Source organism: Hemiscyllium ocellatum, chromosome 24 (assembly GCF_020745735.1).
Source record: "Hemiscyllium ocellatum isolate sHemOce1 chromosome 24, sHemOce1.pat.X.cur, whole genome shotgun sequence".
NCBI lineage: Eukaryota > Metazoa > Chordata > Chondrichthyes > Orectolobiformes > Hemiscylliidae > Hemiscyllium > Hemiscyllium ocellatum.
In genome coordinates this window covers 10,214,929-10,236,604 of record NC_083424.1, presented here as the reverse complement: position 1 = coordinate 10,236,604, position 21,676 = coordinate 10,214,929, and the positions used below count along the sequence as shown (strand labels likewise).

Below are 21,676 nucleotides of genomic sequence, written 5' to 3'. Positions count from 1 at the left end.
CAGAGAGTCATTCAGCAAGGAAACAGGCCCTTCGGTCCAACCAGTCCTTGCTGAACATAATCTCAAATACAACTAGTCCTGCCTGTCTGGTCATGACCCTTATTCCTCCAAACCTTTCTTATTCATGTATTTATCGCAGTGTTTTTCAAATGTTGTAACTGCGTCCACATCCACCACTTCCTCAGGAAGTTCATTCCACACACGAACCACACTCTGTGTAAAAGATTTGCTCCTCATGTCTTTTTAAAATCTCTCTCCTCTAGTATTGCAGCTTTCTGGAGCCTTGCCCCATTTAAATAATACTTAGTTTTCTATTCTTCCTGCCAAATTGCATATCAGCACATTTTCCCATACTATGTTTCACCTGCCAAGATTTTGCCCAATCATTTAACCTGTCTATATCCTGCTGCAGACTCTATGTATCATCCTCACCACTTGTTTTCCCATCTACTTTTATGTCATCCGCAAACTTGGCAATAATACATTCACTTCCCACATCCAAGATGTTAATATGTATTGTAAATAATTGTGGTCTTGGCATAATCCCTGTGACACTCCTTTAGTTACAGATGCCATCCTAAAAATGTTCCATTGATTCTAACTCTCTGTCTTCTTTAAGTTAGCCAATCCTCAATCCATGCTAATATACAATCCCAAAAACCATTTGCACTTAACACTTGCCATAAGTTGTCTTATCAAATGTGTTTTATAAATCTAAATACATCTGATCTATTGGTTCCCCTTTAACCTTCATGCTTGTTACCTCCTCAATAAACTGTAGTAAATTTTATCAGGCATGATTTCCCCTTCAGGAAGTCATGATGAAACGTTGACTTCTCCACCTCCTGATGCTGCCTGGCTTGCTGTGTTCTTCCAACCTCTTGACTGTCTGCCTTGGATTCCAGCAACTGCAGTTTTTTAGTCTCTAACTGGCCTTTTGGTATCTGTTTTTGTCTCCTTCCCTTAATGAATAAGGCAATTTTCCAATCCTCTGGGCTTTTCCCCAAATCTATGAATTCTCAGAGGATCATAACCCTCAGCGGATTCATTATCTCCATTGTGCATTCCCAATTTCCTTCTCTTTATCATTGATTTTAATGTATTCAGTTGGTTTGGTCCTAAGCTCAGGAATTCCCTCTTTCTTCTCTTTTCAGGTGCCCTTTGAAACAGGCCTTTTTGACAGCACCTCGCACGGCTTAATATCATTTTTTTCCTTTGATTTCCTTCCTGAGAAATGCCTTAGAATGTTTTACCACATTAAAGGTGCTGTACAATGACAATTTGTTATTATGTTTAAGTACAATGTATCTAAGCCACAACAGGAACTAGATATATTAAAGGATCTGAGGATGGAATTTGAAGGCAAGGTGAAGACGACTCTGTAAATACAGGGGGATAAATCCTTCATGGGATGTGCTACGTAAATGGGAATACAAGGGAATACAACCAGGCAACATTGTCCATAGAAACAGGCAAGGAGGAAGGCAACAGTGGAAGATAGAGTGACTGGCCATATCAAAGTTCACAGAGAGGACAAGGAAACCTTGCATGTCTATGTTACATGTCCACTCAGGATTCGCATGTGTGCCAAAGAGTAATAACACACTGTGGTCACAATAATGGCTTTGCTGGTGCGTTCAGACATAATGTCTCAGGCAGGATAGAAGCCAAACCAAAGGCATTTAAATAAGGAAGGGACAAGTTTAGTCTTTGCTGAAATCATAAATATAAATATTGGATCAGCTTCATGATGCTATGACTACAATTGTCTTGGATCAACTTCTGAAACAGATATAACAGAGTTTTGAGGAATCATTGCTCATAATAATTAGCGGAGGTTGCTGAGTTGCCACACGGGAGGTAATGATGAATTTGTTTGTCTATGTTTGCCTTTTGTGAAAGGACCCTTCCAGTGTACTGAAAATGGTCTCCATGTTCTAGGGTCTTGCCATTGATTTTAATCAATTAAGACCATAAGACATAGGAGTGGAAGTAAGGCCATTTGGCCCATCGAGTCCACTCCGCCATTCAATCATGGCTGATTGGCATTTCAACTCCACTTACCAATTGAGGAGATGTTGTGAGCATACACAGAATGAAAGATTTTTATTGGATGTTTAGCAATATGCTATGGAGAAGGAGTCAATAATGCTCTGATACAAAAACAAAAATTGCTGGAAAAACTCAGCAAGTCTGGCATTATCTGTGGAAAGAATTCAGAGTTAACCTTTCAGGTCCAATGACCCATCCTCAGAACTGATGGTAGCTAGGCAAATGTTGGTTTTTGTGCAGAAGATAGGTAAGTGGAAGGGCTAGGGAGTAAATTATAGATGAAGATACTGCCTAAAGAGAGACAAGAACTTTCTTGATTTTATGTTATATTGAGATATGCCTCTTGATTAAACTTAAAAATATAAGCCATAAGTATTAATTTAACCTGGAGCAGTGTTTTGTACAGGAATAAGACAGAGCTATTTTCTGGGTCTATAGATTGAAAGAAGCAAAAATGGCCTTTAGTAGAGTGATATGCTCTTCTTGTCAGATGTGGGAATTTAGAGAGAGCTTATATGTTACTGAGGATTATATCTGCAATAAATGCCATTGGTTGCAAATCCTATCAGATTGAATGGATTGGTTGGAGAGACAGTTGAGGAATTTACAAGAGCAAGGGGATGTGATGGATGGCAGTTTTGGAAGGGATAGAATCGCATAGATGGGTTAACTCCAGGTAAGAGAGGTAGGCAGGTAGTGCAGGAGTCTTCTGCGGCTATCCCCATTTCAAACAAGTATGCTGTTTTGGAAAATGTAGGGCGGGGTGAATTCTCAGGGAAACGTAGGACAAACAGCCAAGTTTTTGGTATTGAGACTGGCTCTAATAAAATGAGGGGTATGTTGAGTTCCAAGAGATCAATTGTGTTAGGGGATTCACTAGTCCGTGGTACAGACAGACGTTTTTGTGGCCAGCAGCAAAAAATCAGAATGGTGTGTTGCTTCCCTGATGCCAGGATCAAGGATGTCTCAGAGAAGGTACAGAATGTTCTCAAGGGGGAGAGGGGCCAGCAGGATGTAATTGTACACATTGGCCCCAACGACATAGGAAGGGAAATGGTTGAGATGCTGAAGGGAGATTACAGAGAATTAGGCAGCAAGTTAAAAAGGAGGTCCTCAAGAGTAGCAATATCTGGATTACTCCCGGTGCTACTAGATAGTGAGGGCAGGTGTATGGGAGAAGGATTCACATTTTTGGATCATTGGAATCTCTTTGGGGATAGGCGTGACCTGTACAAGAAGGACGGATTGCACCTAAATTGGAAGGGGACTAATATACTGGCAGGGAAATTTGCTAGAACTGCTTGGGAGGATTTAAGTTAGTAAGGTGGCCGGGCAGAGGAGGTGGGGGTGGGGTGGGTGGTGGAGGAGAGAGAGAGTTGGGGGAGGTCTGGACCCAGGGGGATGCTGAGGAAAGAGATCAATCTGAGATTGGTACAGTTGAGAACAGAAGTGAGTCAAACAGTCAGGGCAGGCAGGGACAAAGCAGAGAACAAGGTAGGACTAATAAATTAAACTGCATTTATTTCAATGCATGGGGCCTACCAGGGAAGGCAGATGAACTCAGGGCATGGTTAGGAACATGGGACTGGGATATCATAGCAAATACAGAAACATGGCTCAGGGATGGACAGGACTGGCAGCTTAATGTTCCAGGATACAAATGCTACAGGAAGGACAGAAAGGGAGGCAAGAGAGGAGGGGGAGTGGCGTTTTTGATAAGGGATAGCATTACAGCTGTGCTGAGGGAGGATATTCCTGGAAATACATCCAGGGAAGTTATTTGGGTGGAACTGAGAAATAAGAAAGGGATGATCGCCTTACTGGGATTGTATTGTAGACCACCTAATAGTCAGAGGGAAATTGAGAAACAAACTTGTAAGGAGATCTCAGTAAGAATAATAGGGTGGTTATGGTAGGGGATTTTAACTTTCCAAACATAGACTGGGACTGCCATTGTGTTAAGGGTTTAGATGGAGAGGAATTTGTTTAGCGTGTACAAGAAAATTTTCTGATTCAGTATGTGGATGTACGTACTAGACCTACTCTTGCAAAACTTGACCTACTCTTAGGAAATAAGGCAGGGTAGGTGACTGAGGTATCAGTGGGGGAGCACTTTGGGGCCAGCGACCATAATTCCATTAGATTTAAAAGAGTGATGGAAAAAGATAGACCAGATCTCAAAGTTGAAGTTCTAAATTGGACAAAGGCCAATTTTGACGGTATTAGGCAAGAACTTTCAAAAGCTGATTGGGGGCAGATGTTCGCAGGTAAAGGGATGACTGGAAAATGGGAAGCCTTCAGAAATGAGTTGACGAGAATCCAAAGACAGTATATTCCTGTCAGGGTGAAAGGAAAGGCTGGTAGGTGTCGGGAATACTGGATGACTAAACAAATTGAGGGTTTAGTTAAGAAAAAGGAAGTATATGTCAAGTATTGACAGGATAGATCGAGTGAATCCATAGACGAATATCAGGGTGGCTCAATCAGGGTGGCTCAGTGGTTAGCACTGCTGCCTCATAGCACCAGGGACCTGGGTTCAATTCCAGTCTCAGGTGATGTCCGTGTGGAGTTTGCGCATTCTCTCCATGTCTGTGTGGGTCTCCTCTCACAATCCAAAGATGTGCAGGTCAGGTGAATTGGTCATGCTAGATTGCCTATAGTGTTAGTTGCATTAGTCAAAGGGAAATGGGTCTGTGTACGCTACTCTTTGGAGGTCGGTGTGGACTTGTTGGGTCAAAGGGCCTGTTTCCAGACTGTAGTGAAACTAACTTATAATTGCAGTAGAAGTATACTTAAGAAGGAAATCAAGAGGGTGAAAAAGGGACATGAGATAGCTTTGACAAATAGAATTAAGGAGAATCCAAAGGGTTTTTACAAATACATTAAGGACAAAAGGGTAACTGGAGAGAGAATAGGGCCCCTCAAAGATCAGCAAGGTGGTTTTTGTGTGGAGCCACAGGAGATGGGGGAGATGCTAAACAAGTATTTTTCATCAGTATTTACTGTGGAAAAGGATATTGAAGATATAGAATGTAGGGAAATAGATAGTGACAGCTTGAAAAATATCCATATTACGGAGGAGGAAGTGCTGGATGTCTTGAAACACATAAGAGTGGATAAATCCCCAGGACCTGATCAGGTGTACCCCAGAACTCTGTGGGAAGCTAGGAAAGTGATTGCTGGGCTCCTTGCCAAGATATTTGTATCATCGATAGTCTCAGGTGAGGTGTTGGAAGACTGGACGTTGGCTAATGTGGTGCCACTGTTTAAGAAAGGCAGTAAGGACAAGCCAGAGAACTATAGACTGATGAGCCTGACCTCTGTGGTGGGCAAGTTGTGGGAGGGAATCCTGAGGGATAGGATGCACATGTATTTGGAAAGGCAAAGACTGATTAAGAATAGTCAACATGACTTTGAGCGTGGAAAATTATGTCTCACAAGCATGATTGAGTTTTTTGAAGAAGTAACAAAGGGGATTGATGAGGGCAGAGTGGTGGACGTGCTCTATATGGACTTCAGTAAGGCGTTCGACAAGGTTCCCTATGGCAGACTGGTTAGCAAAGTTAGATCTCATGAATTACTGGGAGAACTAGCCATTTGGATACAGAACTGGCTCAAAGGAGAAGAGAGGGTGGTGGTGGAGGGTTGTTTTTCAGACTGGAGGCCTGTGACCAGTGGAGTGACAGAAGGATCGGTGCCAGGTCCTCTACTTTTCATCATTTACATAAATGATTTGGATGTGAGCATAAGAGCTACAGTTAGTAAGTTTGCTGTTGACACCAAAGTTGGAGGTGTAGTGGACAGCGAAGAAGGTTACCTCAGATTACAACAGGATCTTGACCAGATGGGCCAATGGGCTGAGAAGTGGCAGATGCGAGGTGCTGCATTTTGGGAAAACAAATCTTAGCAGGACTTATACACTTAATGGTAAGGTCCTAGGGAGTGCTGTTGAACAAAGAGACCTTGGAGTGCAAGTTCATAACTCCTTGAAAGTAGAGTCACAGGTAGATAGGATAGTGAAGAAGGCACTGGTATGCTTACCTTTACTGGTCAGAGTATTGAGTATAGGAGTTGGGAGGTAAAAACAATGACTGCAGATGCAGGAAACCAGTGTCTAGATTGGAGTGATGCTGGAAAAGTGCAGCAGTTCAGGCAGCATCCTTGAACTGCTGTGCTTTTCCAGCACCACTCTAATCTAGACCATAGGAGTTGGGAGGTCATGTTGTGGCTGTACATGACATTGGTTAGGCCACTTTTGGAATATTGCGCACAATTCTGGTGTCCTTCCTATCGGAAAGATGTTGTGAAACTTGAAAGGGTTCAGAAAAGATTTACAAGGATGTTGCCAAGGGTTGGAGAATTTGAGCTACATGGAAAGGTTGAATAAGCTGGGGCTGTTTTTCCTGGAGCGTCGGAGGCTGAGGGGTGACCTTATAGAGGTTTATAAAATCATGAGGGGCATGGATAGGATAAATAGACAAAGTCTTTTCCCTGGGATGGGAGAGTCCAGAACTAGAGGGCATAGGGTTTGGGTGAGAGGGGAAAGACATAAAATAGTCCTAGCGGCAACTTTTTCACGCAGAGGGTGATACATATATGGAATGAGCTGCCAGAGGAAGTGGTGGAGGCTGGTACAATTGCAACATTTAAAAGGCATTTGGATGGGTATATGAATAGGAAGGGTTTGGAGGGTACATGGGCCGGGTGCTGGCAGGTGGGACTAGATTGAGTTGGGATATCTGGTCAGCATGGACAAGTTGGACCAAAGAGTCTGTTTCCGTGCTGTACATCTCTATGACTCTATGAACTGTTGGACAGTGAAATGAGTGGATAACAATCAGGCTAGTGGGATGAATATTTATTAATGGGGTCTGTAAGAGGCAAATAATGCAATCATATATTAACGAGGTCTGGGAACGAGGTTTAGGGTAAGGACGTGGGTGAAGTTCAAACCCTGAAGGTGTTGAACTTGATATTGAGACCAGAAGGCTGCAGGAAAATGGGATGTTGTTCTTCCAGCTTGCGTTCAGCTTCACTGGAACACTGCAGCAAGCCTGAGACAGAGATCTTGGACAGCGAATACGTTGGTTTGTTGAAGGTCTGTAATGCCTAATTTTTTAACTTGGATGCAAAGTAATAAAGAAACAAAGATTTTTTTTATCTAAGATGGTGCAGTGTGAGGTGACATTAGGCACTTTTCAGTGGCGGGCAACTGATACTTAGTTTCTAAGTGGCCATACGCACACAAGCAACGTCTATGCACTGAAGCTCAGTCAATGAAGTCGGAGTGATTTTGCGTTTAGACTATGTTGGATAGTTCTCTTTCTGTTTTGTAAACTGCAGGTTCAGAGAGGGAGAAATAGGGCAGGTAATAATCATATTGGAAAGGTTCATGATAAGGGCATAATTGATTATTTGACAGAGTGATGAAGGTGTACGGCAAAAACATATGAAAACAGGACATATAAAAACACAATAGATCGAGAGGAGATGTAAATGTTGACAGCAGAATAGCAGAGTGGTTGTGAAGTGTGCAAAATCTGACAGACCAGAGAGAGGTCCCATGGCCCTGGAGAGCAATTTAGAATGAATGCAGGATCCTAGGGCTGTGCACCCTCTGACAAGGTAACCAACTCTCATAAAGTAACATAAGGGTCACTCTGACCTTCGAAGGGGTAGAGCTGCAGGTAAACATGGAGTGGGAGCTGGTTTTTTGACAGTGACAGGAGGGGCTGTGAGAATTAATTTGCAGGGCAGAGACTTTCAACATGAGAGTTAGTGGGGAGATGAGTCCACAATAGCTAAGGTGGGTAGAGGAGTTGGGAAGGAATGTTTATAATCAATTTGAACTAACAAATCATTTTGTTTTGATTTGATTTGTTTAGATTGATATAGAGTGAACATTATTATCAGGGTTCTGGTGAAGAATCACTCGACCCAAAATGTTGACTTCGCATTCTCTCCACAGATACTGCCAGGTCTGATGTGTTTCTCCAGTAATTTCAGGTTTTTGCTTTCAGATTTCCAGTATCTGCATGTCTTTGTTTTATTTTATTGTCTTTTTGGAGCCCAACTGACTCACTTGCAGCCCCTGACAAACTACTCAAATTCATCCTGAAGACTCCCAGGTTGTTTCTCAGAGGGAAATAAGTGACAAAACAAGTTCCTCATGCACACAAGACAGATCGCCAAAGTACAGGATGGACTCATCAAAGACTGTTGAACTTTTAACTTAGAATCACAGGTGTATAGCATTGAAACACACCCTTTAGTCCAACTCTTCCATGTCAAGATATCCTAAATTAATCTAGCGTCATTTGCCAGCACTTGGCCCATATCCCTCTAAACCCTTCCTGTTCATATACCCATCCAGATGCCTTTTAAATGCCGTAATTGTACCAGCCTCCACCACTTCCTCTGGCAGCTCATTCCATATACACACCACCTTCTGCATGAATTCCTTTTTTTCTACTCTATATTAAGAAGGACTTTAATCTTAACTATTATCTTTTTTCTACATATTCTATGTAGGTCTGTAATGCTTAATGCTTAACTTGGATGCAAAATAATAAACGAATCAAAGATTTTTGGACTTAAGATGGTACAATGTGAGGTGACATTAGGCACTTTTCACTGTACTCCTATACTTGAGTACACGTGACAATAAAATCTAAAGTCTTCAAAAATAGTACAATTGTTCATTCACCTTGCCTTCTGGCCATGCATTCACCCATGAGATAATCTCCATGCTGAACTCATCAGGCACACGTCCTGTCTCAGTGCCTCTGATGTGATGACATGGATTCATGTCTGCTGTCTGACAGAAACTTGCTGAGATTGAAAATCTAAAATTGTTGAATTTTATTTCTCTCCGCCCCCGGGAAGGTAGAAATGAATATAGTTAAGACTGGGCCTGGCTAGCTGCATGTTAGCCAGATTGTCGGAATGACTGGCAGTATCTGAACTTTCCTGACCTCAGTTTCCTCTTGGCTGCCTTTAGTGCCTTTTTAGGTTACTTTTTTTCCTAGGGCCCAAAACTAACCCTATATTACCTCCCTACCACCGCCACGCGAGTCCCCAGGGGACGGACGGCTGAGTGTTCCCAACACATTCTGCTTCTTCGGAACAAAAATGTTGTAATGTGACCAGCTGCAGTTGCCGGGAAATCCACAAGGTGTCAGGGAATTCGTGTGTTTCTGACAAAGTGGGCTCTTTGGGGGTTGGGGGCGGTAAGGGGTGCGGATAAGTTAGGTTGCATTTCGGCGCTATTGGTTTAAACAAAACGAACAGATCCCATGATCTGCTTGGGAGTATTCAGTCTCTGCACAGTTCTGACAAATCATTGCTAAGACAAAATTGCAGAGGAATGGGTTGAATAGTGTGATCAGCATACGGTTTCACTCTCTCGCTTCCTTTTACCTTAAAGGGGATTTTTGGAAGTGGGGCACAAAATGCGTGTCACTTTATGGGTACTCCTCAGGACACAGTGCTACCCTCCTCCCTTGAATGAGATGGGGGGTGGGGGCATTTTCACCAGGAACTCACGCACACGTGTTTCAGGACAAGGATGGTGCTTTTCAGATTAAACTATCGACAACCCCTCGTCAATTCCACGCGGCAGGCACCAATTTTTGCCACCAAAAGAGAAGTGTTGCATAACATAAAAGGGTGAATGACTAATCCCAAATACGGTGTGAGATTACTGCTGACGATGTGTAACAGATAGTGGCTGTAACCATACACATGAGCCGGAGATACTCAGAGCGCCCAAACAACCAATCCTAGCGACTTATGGGCGGGTTTGCAAGGGTTGGGGGGGATTCAATGATTTCATTTCCGATGGGAACATCTGTGAGCTTATCTTTTGTTTGTTACCGTAAGCACTTCAATAGCCTTTCTGCACAATTACCCCTGCACGCCCCCCCCCACCTTTTCAGCGTTGCTGGTGTATATAACAACCTTTTAGCAAATTAAACAGGAGGGTCAACCTTGCAACGCCTCTACTTATTTGATTTATTTTTAAAGGGCATTGTAAAATTTGTACATGTATGTAAGAACGCCAGAACACTTTTTGTTCCAAACAGCCTGTAGCACGGGATTGCTAAACGCAAAAGAAATATGCAGGTCATGGCATGAATGGTACATTGCAGCTGCCTTGCCCTTGGGAAGTGAAGTTCTTCCATGAGTAGAACTGAATAAAATTAATACGAGAGTGGTGTGTGGTGTGTTTTGGGGGGGAGGGGGAAAGGAAGCCTATACATTTATAATTTCAATGTTGTTTCAGTCCACAGTCCCCGGGAATACAAAGTAACAATAAACAATCCCAAATTTGATACTAAGTAGCAATATTTCTAAGCCGTAACAATGTTGATCAATTGAGGAAAGTTGCAACATTTGCAGATCAGGGTGTCAGCGTCTCATGTTGTCCAACTGGCACAGACGTTTCTCTCTCCGTGTCCGTCTCCTCTCTTCCTGCCTCCCACCTCCTATGTGTGTGTTTCTCCTTCTCCCTCTTTTTTTGCTCTTGGCTTCTATTCAAATATTGGGTCAGGGGTGAGATACCAACGTCACTAGCTAGCAAGATGGCGGTGGAAAGACTGTGAGATGAGACCTGGTGTGGTACACTGAAAACCTGGCGGATGTCTCAAGGTATCCTTTCCAACTTTGCTTTTCTCTCTCTCTGGTCCGGTCTGTTCCTTTCTGCTCTGCTTGCGGCGGGGGCCAGGGGTGTCGGCTTTAGGGCGGCTGAAGGTTTGCTCCGTTCTGTGAATTGGTGTCAGTAAAAGTGCAGGATTCTATCTCTTGTGTTGTGCCTACTCCTGAAGCCAGTAATACCAGCTTGGCAAGCTGTGGTCATCATGTCCTCGGTTTCTTTGCTAACCCTGTTGTTGAACGGAAGAGAATTTTCCCCTCACCCCCCCCCTTTTCGTTTACCCCGTTCCCTCCCCTCCCCACCGACCGAGAGACATTCCATTCCACTTCTTCCCCCCTCTTTTTTTTCTGCATGATTGAAAATCGATCAAATGCAGTTGAAAATTTGGAGATTATTCATTTTCTGACTGAAACAATGTGTTTTTTTAATTGAAATCTATGACGGACAATTTGCTTGAGTAGACTCGAGCTAGAGTGAGCGCCATCATCCAAAGCAAGTATTGATCAGAAAAAGCTTCAAGTATAAACTTTTTTTGCTTCGTATGTTTTCCATTGCCTGTTTCCAATCTGTCGATACAATTTATTTTAAAAAAAATGTACGTTTTTTTAACGTTAAGTACACTGGAATTTTTTTAATCTCCGAATGGCAGCGGTGGTTTTAAGTATAAAATGAAACATTCTCTACACAGAACATTGCAATCGAATGCTTACATTGTTCCTTTTTTTTAAAGGATGTATATAAATTGCTCAATTCGGACAAATCTTGTCCCGTTTTCCTGCTCCACCTCCCTTCCCCCGCCCGCCGCTTTTGAGTTGTCTTCTGTAGCGCACACATTACATCGCTAGGGGAATATACAATGCCAATCAGAAGGTAAAATTATTAAATTCAATTATCTCTCAGTCAGTTTAACCCTGGTTTCTTGGCTAAAGGGCAGCTTGTGTATAATACCTTGATACAGATTACTCGCTTAATCAGATCTTTGGCCAAAGTATCTCACTAATATGGGTGCCTCTTTAACCTTGTGGGACATGAAACTAATATAGTTTCAATAGTAGGATTTAATTTCCCACAAAAGTGACAACAGTAAATCGTCCTTCAACTACTCTTTCATATTGTCTGGGTCAGTGTTGCTATGCATTTTTAAAAATATATATTTTTAGTTGCAGAAATGTGTGACAATATATATCAATATCCAATACTGCAAAATCAGCATTTATAGCTGTGAGGGGAATTCAGAACTTTAGGTTACTGTAGAATGGTGCAAACTTGGAGAATAGCTGTTGAAAATAAGAATTTTCTGAGGATGCCTTTTAAAATTAATTTTTCTATGAGACTTGGGGAAATAAACATTTGTATGTGCTTGTTAAAACTAAAACGTAGCACTTAATGATTTGTATCTAATTTGAAAAATATTTAATTGCAAACCCAAGTTTTATTGCTATCTCATTAAATGTAAACTTCAATAAGAGATGATTGGTTTTTGTTTCAATGTAAAGGATTATGATGAAGCACTATTTCAGCCCTATATCCAAATATTGTTTCAGTTCTCACAAATCACTTTTCATTGCTTCGATCTCCGTAAGGATGTATAACCAAGCTTCTTTTTTCCCTCTGTATCTCATAACTGAGTGTACATTAGATGACTTTCTCCTGGGGAAAAAATTGTTGAAACTCTTGTTAAATTTGTAAAATTATGAGGTTGAGCGCACTTTTTTTTTGAGGCTGAATAATTTGCAATAAAAGTTAAACTTTACACTTTGAAACTCCTGAATCAAGAGATGACTATTTATTGAAGGATCACTAATTGGCTCTTTCTACGACATGATGTGTTAGGTTGTCCTGTGTGCGGTGCTACAGGCGCAATCAATCAGTCAATCAATTCATAAATAAAACACGATTTTAATAATAAATCCTGAACACGTGCCATTTAAAAAAAATCAAATTGGGATTTTCACTTCAGAGGGTTTTTTTAAAATCCATACTCTTGGGATAAGATGCACCTTGTATAAGACTGTGCACAGTCAGAAATTTGTTCTGCGTTTTTGATTGAATAATTCAGTGAATTGCTACATGGAGTATTGACTTCTGCTCCGCTCGGAGTTTCATCTACTGTAACATGTCTTGTGGGAAAACACATTAAAGTTACTTTGTTGTCATTCCCCGGCAAAAGACACACCAACAACAAAATAATTGAAAGATTTTCTAAAAGTCAATTCAGAAAATTTTTAAAATGTTTGAAAGTTATCATCTCATTTTGATTGTTGCAACAATCTTTATTTTAAAGCATGCAATGTGAGCCATCGCTAAAAGCTGACTGGTTTTAAAACATTTCCACAAATATTAAATTAAAGTAGGAGCATACGTATGTGTTTGTGAATATTGGCAAGTTCATCTATTTGCAACTCTGTTCAATTTTTGGATCAGTGCAACTGATTTAAGAGTAGCAGAGAGAACAGCATTTTGAGATTTTTATACTACCTGTGCTTGCTGTTGTTTCTCTAAGCAACATACTTTCCTTCTGTTGTTGTTACTGATTATTAATAAGCATTGCAAGGAAAGGGAGTAACCCAGCTAGTTTGTCATTTACATTTCTTTCAAATTAACTACCTTTTTCTGTGAATCTAACTTTACAAAAGCATGCTCCTGAAATTAAACTGTTGGCACTTTGTGTACTAATATTGGGTATTATTAATGAACATATTTTCAATAAATGCTACACCTGATATGAACTGCAAACTGACATTAGTATTTACAACCAGTGTAATTTTTTTTTGTTTGAAAGTGGCACTTTTTTTATAGGAGTGATGTCCAAATAATTATTTTTTGGGGTGAACAGCAGGCAGTTTTGTCAGTTCAAACCAGATATCTTTCCTTTTGCTACTCTGAACTAAACGTAAGAGTGAATTAGAATTGATGCATACTGGCAATGCTTGGTACACTTGCAGCCGGCGAAAATAGTGGCTAGTATTTTGGATGTTCGGAACATTGGCTAACCCCTTTTCCTATCAGCCTGACAAATGATGGAACAGGTTAAATCTGGCCTTGGTGCATCTGTACACAATTCCATTGACCTGCTTCTATTCCATATCCCTTGTTAGGCTCATCTAACAAAAACCTATTGAGATTAGTCTTGAAAAGTTCACTTTGACCTCCCACAGATTTTGGATTTCCAATATTCTCTATGTGGAAAATGTTTCAGAATTTCACTCCCAGGTAAATAAAATCTTTAAAACCATCTCCCACTTCCTTTATCCCATTTACCCCTCCCCCCCCCCCCCCCCCCCCCCAGCAAATCCCAATGTCACATAAACACCCAATTGGATCCATACTCCACACCACTGCACACTCGCACAATCCAAGCTTCTAACCGAGGATCTCCCAAATTTGGTGTCACAACTTCAGAGAAAATAACAACACTGTGGCAGAGCTCTAATCAAGATGCAACAGGATTGTTCTCCTCCTCTAACAGGCCATGGGTCTCCCAGATCTCACCTCGAAATGGGGTCACAGTGGGAAAAGGTTTGGGAAACACTTCTAACTTTAACTTCAAAAGGATCATGTTAAGTGAATGCAACTTGTCCTCATAAAGTAATCCTTTAAGCCCTGGTATCATTGTAGTTAATCTGTGTTGTAACCCCCTCTAAGGCAACTATTCCTGAGGAAACATAGTAGGTGCGTCCACTAACCTATCCTTTTATGTGTTTAGATGCCAACAGGTCTGCTACTTGTTTCCTGTTTATATTTCCAATGGCTGAACAAATCCTTTTATATAAAAAGGAAAAAATGGCACAAGAAAATAAAATATTGCAAGATAATTCCAAACCTCTCTTTTCCCACCCCCCCCCCCCACATGCTGACAGCTCCACAAAATTACTCCATCTCTCTTCTCCCAGTTCCAAAATAGAATTTGCAAGCTGACCTCTTTAAGCACCCAAGCATAAACCAAATAGGCCACACTTCCCAGTAAACTTTTGTAATCTCACGCAGAATGGGAAATTCCCTCACTTTCCATTTTTTTTAAAATGGCAGTGGCAATCATTCATTTTATTGCACCCTGCTTGCTAGCTATGTGGAGCTATATGACTGTATACTTCTGAAAAGGTCTTCGAAAGAGATTTAGTTGTTATACTCAAATGAAATCCTGTACTTGAATGGAGAGTGAGAAATTAGGATGCTGTTGGGAAAGAATGGAGGAGTGGGTCTACTTGGATACCTCTTTTTAAAGAGTTAGCAGTGGTAGGATGGGCCACGCGATTGTGAAGGCCAACAGAGGACAATATGCTGCCCTCTCATTAGCGAGAGAGGTGGCTGGTGATGAAGTGAACTTGAGGGTCATCAAGCCTCAGGTGGGAGTGTGGAGCCTTCATAGTGACTGCAGCTGGGGTGGGAGTTGAACCTGTGGAATACGCATCCCTTTGATACTTGTAATAGCTGTAGAATTCTGTAAGCAACAGCATTGCTCACTTGGGCTCCTCCTGAAAAGAACAGTAAAACGCAGATGTTTCATTTAAATCAAATTGACTTCCAGTCCAGGTATCCCAGTAAAACTCCTTGTTAATAACATCTAATGTCTCTCAGGATGCTTCACATAAAATAACTTACTTTTGAACCACTGCTGATGTTGACAAAGTACTAATAGTGAAACACATTTTAAAAAAAAATTGGTTTCCCCCTCTGCCCCAACACTTAGCTGCTCAAATTCACACACAAGACTCCCATAAACAAGCTTCAGAAACCTTGGACATATTGACAGTATTCCACTGCACTTCCTTCCCCATTAAATTAATGAAACAATAAATCATTGGATGAAAACAGTAGATTTCTTCATATTAGGAAATCTTCCAACTTGTCACGAGGCAGTGGCAACTTCACTTTTGTTGATAACACTTTTACAGGGAATGACCATTGCCATAATCATGTTGTTTGACCATTGGCTTTGAACCTCGGTTAACTTATCACCAAGTTAGTAGGGCTTTAGGTTAACATTTGCACAGATGCAAACTGACTTCAGGTGTCTCTACGTTGAATACGTCCCACTCGGGAATATGCAGATTCTGTTGAGGCCTGGAGCTAAGTAGTGTATATGTATTCTTTTTCTTTTTGCAATGCAAAAGGGGCTGCGGTTCCTCCAGAAAAAAATGTACTGCATCCAAATATTGGATTTGGAATTGAACCCACTGCCTCGTGACAAGTTGGAAGATTTCCTAACATGAAGAAATCTACTGTTTTCATCCAATGATTTATTGTTTCATTAATTTAATGGGGAAGGAAGTGCAGTGGAATACTGTCAATATGTCCAAGGTTTCTGAAGCTTGTTTATGGGAGTCTTGTGTGTGAATTTGAGCAGCTAAGTGTTGGGGCAGAAGGGGGAAACCAATTTTTTTTTTAAATGTGTTTCACTATTAGTACTTTGTCAACATCAGCAGTGGTTCAAAAGTAAGTTATTTTATGTGAAGCATCCTGAGAGACATCAGATGTTATTAACCAGGAGTTCTTTTTTAGTCCACAACCACAGTGTGTATCAGGTTTTTCTTTAAGATCAGCACTGATGAATCTGACTAAATTTTACTGAATTAGCCATGACGACAGTTGATAGTAGACAATGTGCCAAATTTTTATCTCTTTGGATGATACACATGGGAGGCTAATCATTTTTGTCAAAGATATATCCAGTTACTTCCATAATGCTTACAGATACTCTACTGAAGAGCTGGTGTTGCAGTAGTAACCTCATGTGACAAGTTATCGTGCAGCCCAGGTTCTGAGGAAACTGGTTTGGATCCCATTATGACAGCTTGCAGAATCTAAATAGGATTGATGGAATTGAAAACTAATCTCATGACCATGGAACTGTCAATTGTCTTCAAAACCCACCTGATTCATTTAAAGTGCTTGAGGGAAGGGAACCTGCTATCTCTATCTGATCTGGCCTACACGTGACTCTAGACACATAGCAATGTGATAACTTAACTACTCTCTCAGATCATTCAATAAGCCACTTGATACAAAGGCATTTAGTGGTGGACAGCATTGCTGGTTTTGCCAATTTCATTCACATCCCATGATCAAACAGATTAAAAAATGTATCTCTAGGTAACAGCTCCTTTGTCAAAAAGCTTGCCTGTGTTTCCTGATGGCTTTGGTTAAATACCATCTGTCCTACTGAGGGTCTGCTCATTCAGGAGACGAGAGCAGATGAGGATTTGAGGCACTTGAAGGAAAAGAATGAGGGGGTGTTGCTGTTAAGCCAGTCTTGATTTCTGTGTGTCTCTGTGTGCTTTACAGATAATGAATTACTTCTGAAGTTTGGTCATTTCTGTCATGTAGTAACAACAGCTGGATTGTATACAGTTGTGTTCCCATGAACAGCAATGAGATAAATGACAAAGGTAATCTGCTTTTTTGATATTGATTGAGGAATGCATGTTAGTGCCCTTTCAAGAGCTCCCTGACTCTTCAGAATAGTGTTTGGATTTTTAAGATCCATCCAAGAAAGAGCAGATGGAACCTTGCTTTAACATTTGATCCCGGAACATAATTGAGATTATTTACCATTTCCTGTAATATCAAAAAGACATCTCTTTTCTCCTATTAGTAACGAGATATGATCCACTGATATCCCCTAGCTGTGAATCATTCCAGCTCCATTATTTTACTGCTAAAATGAAAATCCTAGTAAGTGGGAATAATTAAACTTCTTAAGGTAGCTTGCACCCAAACAGCATCTCGTCACCATATGGCATAGCATTTTTCTTTGTTTAACAATCTTTTTCCGATACGTACTCTTAATCGGTGCCTGACATACTTTTTATGACTTTGAAAACGGATCCACTAGATGTCACTTGGGTGGGACCTCCAATAGATTCAGTTTGCAAGCATTGCTTGTCTCAAATCTGTGCACATCTGGTGTTGAATTTATACCTAAATTGGAACCATCTACCTCATATTTGTTTTTTTTTCCTGGCTTATAACAGGACAATGTCCTGAATGAGGGAATAACGTGCCTGACCAATTGTTTAATTTGACTGTACCTACCTTGTGTTGCTTCATGTTAGCAACACTCTTAAGTGGGCAAATGTATTTAATTTCTGGGAAAGTTTTAATTTTACTGTGCTCTCCAATAAGTTAGACTGGCCATTGATTACTGCATGGTGTAGGGTTCGATAGAGATGGCAAACTGCTCGTTTATGGATTAGTGGTGCTGGAAAAGCACAGCAGTTCAGGCAGCATCCGAGGACTAGTAAAATCAGGATGAAGGGCTTTTGCCCAAAATTTCGATTTTACTGCTCCTCGGATGCTGCCTGAACTGCTGTGCTTTTCCAGCACCACTAATCCAGAATCTGGTTTCCAGCATTTGCAGTCATTGTTTTTACCAAACTGCTAGTTTATTCTTGTTGAAGGAGCTAAAAGCTAAGGTGTGTTGAATGGGTGCTCGTCTGTAGGAAACCTACCTGTTTATATTTTATTTAGTCATGGACATCACTGGCCAGAGCTCACTGGCTGTGATTTATTGCCCATCCCTAGTTGCCCTTGAGATGGTGGTAGTGAGCTGCTGCTTTGAAACATTACAGTTTATGTGCTGTTAGTAAACCCACAATCCCTTAAGAGAGAATTTCAGGCTTTTTATCCAGTGCCATTGAAGGAATAGCAATATAACTCCAAGTCATGTTAGTGAGTAGCTTGTGAGGGGAACTTGCAGAGGGTGGTGTTCCTATGTATCTGCTGCCTGTCACTTTCCAAATGGAAGTGACAAAGGTTTGGAAGGTGCTGTCTAAGGATTTGTGGTGGATTACTGCAGTACATCTTGTGGGTGAGAATGAACTAGAATCTCTGGGGGTCAGGCTAGACAAGTGGGGTAGAATCAGATTGGGTTGTCTGTCAGGGTTGTAATCCAGTGATTCCTGTATAAAAGTGCCCCTGATTGAAATGTCTGACTCGGTTGATACTCCCTGTCTCTGGTTACCCGTAATTAATGGTTTCCTTCAAGAATTATGGGACCATACCTCGGCGTGCGTCACTACCTTGAGTAGAGGAGGGGAAAATGTTGGAGGGGATTTAGAGAGAAGAATGAGCTTGATGAGGTGTGAAGGCTTTAGTACAGAAGAGATTAAGTTCCCAGGATGAGGTTCTGCTGTGGTTAGATTGGAGTAGTTAAAGGTTTCCTTAGAGAACCTTTTGAGAGAAGAGTTAATCCAAGTGTTTAAAATTGTGAGGAGTTCAATTGAAGTAAATTGTTCCTATTGACAAAAGGGTCAAAAACCAGAGGACTTTTATTTAAAGCAGTTCACCAAAAAAAAACAAAGGTGATTAAAGGAATAATGTTTTCATGCAGCGAGTGTTCAAGATTTGCAATATGCTGCTTGAGGTGTTTAGGTTTGGCCATTTATACTACACCTTTGCTGCTGGTCCTGTTGGGGTTAGGCAGTGAAAGGCAGACTTGCAACTGCCTTATCAAATATATATTTTTAACAAATGTCCTTTGAGTCATTCAATAAGATCATGGCTGATCTACAGTTTTGACTGTACGCTCCCACACAATCCCAATATCTTTTTAACACTGAAATATACAGCTCTGGTCTCCTTGAGCATACTCAGTGATTGACCATCTTCAGCGATCTCAGATAAAATATTCCAAAGTTTTATGAATAAAGAGAGTTCTTCTCATTTCAGTCCTAAATGATGAATCCCTCATTCTGAGACTGTGGCCCCTAGTTCTAGACTCCGCAGCTAGGGAAACTGTGCATTTTTAAAAAAATCTTGTTTCAGTGAGATTGTCTGGTAGCCTTTAAATTTTAGACTTGATAACTTCTTGCAGGAGAATCCTTTTATTCTGGGAATCAGTCTTAGAAACCCTCAGCGCAATGTCTCCAAGGCAAAAATATACTTCCTTCAGTAAGGAGGACATCTGTGTGGTTCAGTTTCATGTTGCTGTTGCTCCACACTTCCTGGGACGCTACCGGACTCCATTGAATCTTCTAAAGCAGTCCATTATATAGAATGTGGTGAACTGTTATTTAATTTCTTGTCATTATGGGTTTTATTTACATTTAATATTAGTTTACTGTACAGCACTGTTTGGCTGGCCATGGGTTACCTTAATTGAATAGAAATGTAAAAATACATTTTCCAATTTAAAATGGAATAAATATGGATTTACGTTACAATAACTTCTATTACATTGAAGGCATTGTATAAATCTAGGTTCCCAAGGTGCTTCACAGGAAAATATAAAATCAAATATAACAGTGAGTTATACAAGGAGATATTGGGTCAGGTGATCTAAAGCTTGGTCAAAAAGGTGGGTTCTAAGGAATGATTGAAAGGAGAGGTTTAAGGTGGAAATTACAAACTTTAGGGTCTAAGAAAAAGAAGGCAGCCATCAGTGGTGCAATAATTAAAATCAAGATAACTTTGCAGGATTTTATTTCCTTATTCTCCAGCAGCCCTGTTTTGGGAGTTTATTTTTCTTTGTTTTCCCCAGTTTGCAAGCTGTGTGCTTTCTCATGTGGTATTTTAGATAACCAACAACTTATCTTATTTACTAAGGTAAAACGCGCCCAAAATTTTCGCTTGTCTTTCTCCAAATATGTCTGGGATTTAATCCTGAGAAGCACAGGTAATAGACATACAAATGTGCAGTTTGCCTCTTTATTATGATGATTCTCTTTGATACAATGGTGAGAACAGGGTACAAAATTGGCCAAGTTTGGCTGCTGCAAAAATCCAAGGGCAGAAATGCCATCACTCTGGGCAGATGAGATAGCAAAACTTGGAGAGTTAAAGGTGATGCCTTGTATGACGATGACTTGCATTTTGTGGTATGTTTTTAGTCCATCTAAATGTGCAGTGCATCCTTTTTGTCAGCATTGAACAGTCTTAATATTTCACTAGATATTTGTGTAACTTTCCTGTGCAACAATCCAGTTGTTAAATGCAATGTAAAGTCCACCGATTTATGGTTCAAGTTGGACCAGGATTGTGTTAACAACATTCAAAAGGCAGACGTGATCAGATTCAAGAATATTGAACACCAACAGCTTTCTTCTCCAGTGCAATGCTTTGTCTATGACTCCAAAAATGCCTTGAAGTTATTACAAGTGCTGCTGGACTTGAGCATTACAGCTCTCGCTAACATTAGGTGGCTTTGTTCAGGGATGTAGACCATAAAAAAACAAATGCATCACTCCAATCCCAGTAAATAATTGATGTTGCCACTGGAGAAAGAGGGCTTTGTGGTTGTACCACTGCAGCCTCAGCCTAATATATAAGCAGCTATCACCTGTCTGTTTTAAAACAAGTCGTTGTTTTCATCAACTGGATCTGAACCAAGAAGGAGAAAAATTAAAATTGGCCCAGAGGCGCTTCTATAATTAAATGTCTTTTTTTGACAGCAGCTTAGAAATAAGGTTGGCAGTTGTAGTCAAACGTTGACTCCATCCCATCCCCTTTAGTTGGAGATCCATTTATACCTAACTATTTTTTTAAATAAGAAAAGTGTGAAGCCTTTGCTTTGCAGTATCCCGTGAATCAGTGAGGGTTTATTTAGGGAGTTGGTAGGCAATGAATGATTGAAGGAATATTTTACTTTTGCAAGGTTACATTAACTTGCAACAGTCCTGCATTTCTGAAAAATAACAGCATTCAGACTAGAATTGTAATGAAACCACATCAATTGATGGGTTTTTAAGACTGATTCCTTCAGTGAATCTGCAAATAGTTTGAGCCAAGACACCTTTCAAAAGGTATGAGACCGATAGCGTCAAATTTCTTGGTTTTTGTTTGTGTGATTATATTCATGGGTTATTTTCTACATGGCCCCAGGTAAAACACTTTTGAAATACTGTAGTAATTATCAGGTAGTAAATAGTTTGCATACATGAGGCAAAAATAGTTTTCAGGTTATTACAATGAGCTATTTCCTTAATCTTTTTTGCGTTTTCCTTTAAGAACGTTGGACTTCCAAGTGAGAAA

The 21,676-nt window shown here is 40.6% G+C and overlaps 1 protein-coding gene across 1 annotated transcript in view; it reads left to right on the top strand.

Annotated features, from left to right (window-relative positions):
• The first annotated feature begins 10,615 nt into the window (after positions 1-10,615).
• hic2 (hypermethylated in cancer 2) overlaps positions 10,616-21,676 on the top strand; it is a 78,247-nt gene continuing 67,186 nt past the window's right edge. The window contains exon 1 of the mRNA XM_060843459.1: positions 10,616-10,701. The gene's annotated coding sequence lies outside the window, so the exon portion shown is untranslated. The remainder of the gene's footprint in view (positions 10,702-21,676) is intronic.